We start from the raw sequence: 3,250 nt of genomic DNA, 5'->3' as shown, positions 1-3,250 counted from the left end.
TTCACCATGTTGGTCAGGCTGGTCTCAAACTCCTGACCTTGTGATCCGCCCGCCTCAGCCTCCCAAAGTGCTGGGATTATAGGCGTGAGCCACCACGCCTGGCCTCGTTCTGCCTGTAGTCTTCTGCAGTCTGTTCATCAGCAGTTGATGGAGGTCGCTGTTCGCTTACCCAGCTGCTAGGCTCATTCCCTGTTGCTAGACACTGGGTGGTTCCCCTTGTTTGTTGTGGTGCAGAATGCAAGAAGTCTCGGATACCATGGTAGACTGCATCATTGCTCACAAGTACTCAATCCTCCAAGCTCTTGCACCTCCCACTCCCCTGACCTGTTAAAAAAGCACTGCCATGGTGAAACGTAACCCAAAAAAGAAAAGTAGGCTGGGCGCATTGACTCACACCTGTAATCCCAGCACTTTGGGAGGCCGAGATGGGTGGATCACCTGAGGTCCAGAGTTCAAGACCAGCCTGGCCAACATGGTGAAACCCCGTCTCTATTAAAAATACAAAAGAATTAGCCGGGCATGGTGGCATGCGCCTATAATCCCAGCTACTTGGGAGGCTGAGGCAGGAGAATTGCTTGAGAACCCGGGAGGTGGAGGTTGCAGTTAGCAGAGATCGTGCCATTGCACTCCAGCCTGGGTGACAGAGTGAGACTCCGTCTCAAAAAAAAAAAAAAAAGTACACAAAATAAAGATGTACAGTGTATAATGCTTATCAAAGCAGACAGTCCCATGGCATCACCCAGGTCAAGAATTTGAATATCACTGCCCCAAAAGCCCCTCTCATTCCCTTCCTATCACTTCCCAATGTGACCATGAACTTGATTCTTATGCTAATCACTTTGGTCTTTATAGTTTGACCAGTTAAGCATGCATTCCTAAAAATCATGGGATATGTTTTGGCTGCTTTGAGACTTTAAATAAAGGAAATTATTCAGTATAATATTTTTCCCTCCTCCACTCTTTTTTTTTGTTTGTTTGGAGACAGAGTTTGGCTCTTGTTGCCCAGGCTGGAGTCCAATGGCGCCATCTTGGCTCACTGCCACCTTCGGATTCAAGCAATTCTCCTGCCTCAGCCTCCCGAGTAGCTGGGATTACAGGCATGTGCCACCATGCCCGGCTAATTTTTTGTATTTAGTAGAGATAGGATTTCACCATGTTGGTCAGGCTGGTCTCGAACTCCTGACCTCAGGTGACCCACCCACCTCAGCCTCTCAAAGTGTTGAGATTACAGGTGTGAGTCACCGCACCCAGCCCTCTCCTCCACTCTAAAGGGAAGTGTTATTTTGTGTCTAGATTCTTTGCTCAATATTGGCAGATTAATTCAAAGTGGCTGCATGTAACAATGTTGCCTCATAGTATTCCACTGGATAAATGTGTCACCATTGATTGCCTCCTTCAACTGTTGACATTTGGTAGGTTTCCCATTTGGGCTGTTATGGCTAATGCTACTGTGAACAATTATGTATACATCTTTTTTTGTTTGTTTTTTTGTTTGTTTTTGTTTTCTGTTTTTTGGGTTTTTTTTAGACAGAGTCTCGCTCTGTCGCCCAGGCTGGAGTGCAGTGGCGAGATCTTGGCTCACTGCAAGCTCTACCTCCCGGGTTCCCGCCATTCTCCTGCCTCAGCCTCCTGAGTAGCTGGGACTACCAGCGCCCACCACCACGCTGAGCTAATTTTTTGTATTTTTAGTAGAGACGGGGTTTCACCGTGTTAGCCAGGATGGTCTCGATTTCCTGACCTCATGATCTGCCTGCCTTGGCCTCCCAAAGTGCTGGGATTACAGGCGTGAGCCACAGCGCCTGGCCAATGTATGTCTTTTGTTAAACATAGATGTTCATCTCAATAGGTATATAACTAGGTGGGGAATTGCTAGGTCATAGAGTATATGCACTGAGTTGAGTAGTGTCCCCATGTAAGTCATTGCAGACAGAATCAAGTTAAGGTGAGGTCATACTGGATAAGGGTGACCCCTAGTCCAATGCCTGGTGTTTTTAAAGGAGGAGAAAAAGAGACAGACACAGGGAGGAGAGCGCCGCATGAAGCTGAAGGCAGAGATTGGAATGACACCTCCGCACGCCAAGGAACACGGAGCGTTGCTGGGAACCACTGGAAGAAGCCAGAAGAGACGCATGGAACTGACTCTCCCTCACAGCTCCAGAAGGAACCCACCCTGGTGCCAACTTGATTTTGGACTTCTGGCCTTCAGAACTGGGAGAGAATAAATTTCTGTTGCTTTAAAATTCCCGGTCTCTGGCACTTTGTTACTGCAGCCACAGGAAACCCACACAGTGCACGCTTTGCTTTTTGTGTTTCCTTTTCTGTGAAATGCCTTTTCTTTTTTTTCTTTTTTCTTTTTTTTTTTTTGGAGACGGAATTTCACTTTTGCTGTCCAGGTTGGAGTGCAATGGTGCAATCTTGGCTCACTGAAGCCTCCGTTTCTCGGGTTCTAGCGATTCTCCTGCCTCAGCCTCCTGAGTAGCTGGGATTACAGGCACCCGCCAACACGCCTGGCTAATTTTATTTATTTGTAGAGATAGGGGTTTCACCATGTTGGCCAGACTGGTCTCAAACTCCTGGCCTCAGGTGATCCGCCCGCCTCGGCCTCCCAAAGTGTTGGGATTACAGGCGTGAGCCACCACACCCGGCCTTAACCACTTTTAACTGTACAGTTCAGTGGCATTAAGAATGTTCACATTGTTGTACAGCCATCACCACCATCCATCTTCAGAACTCTTTTCTTCTTCCCAAACTAAAGCTCTGTCCCTATTATACAATTTCCCATTCCTCCATCCTCCCAGGCCCTACAACCAACCTTTTACTTTTTGATTCTGGATCTGAAGCCGGTAAGTACATCATATAAGTGGAACCATGTAATATGCAGCCTTTTGTTTCTGGCTTATTGCAGTTAGCATGTTTCTTGAAAATCCTTTGAGAGTATCCATTTGGTAGCATGTATCAAAATGTCATTTCTTTTTATTTTTAAATTAAAATTTTTTTTTTTTGAGACGGAGTCTCACTCTGTTGCCCAGGTTGGAATGCAGTGGCCGGATCTCGGCTCACTGCAAGATCCGTCTCCTGGGTTCACACCATTCTCCTGCCTCAGCCTCCAGCTGGGACAACAGGCGCCTGCCACTACGCCCGGCTTTTTTTTTTTTTTTTTTAGTAGAGACGGGGTTTCACCATGTTAGCAAGGATGGTCTCGATCTCCTGACCTTGTGATCCGCCTGCCTCAGCCTCCCAAAGTGCTGGG

The sequence above is a fragment of the Mandrillus leucophaeus genome, unplaced genomic scaffold, assembly GCF_000951045.1.
Source record: "Mandrillus leucophaeus isolate KB7577 unplaced genomic scaffold, Mleu.le_1.0 Scaffold1325, whole genome shotgun sequence".
In the NCBI taxonomy this organism is placed as follows: Eukaryota; Metazoa; Chordata; class Mammalia; order Primates; family Cercopithecidae; genus Mandrillus; species Mandrillus leucophaeus.
Note: the sequence above shows the minus strand (reverse complement) of the source record.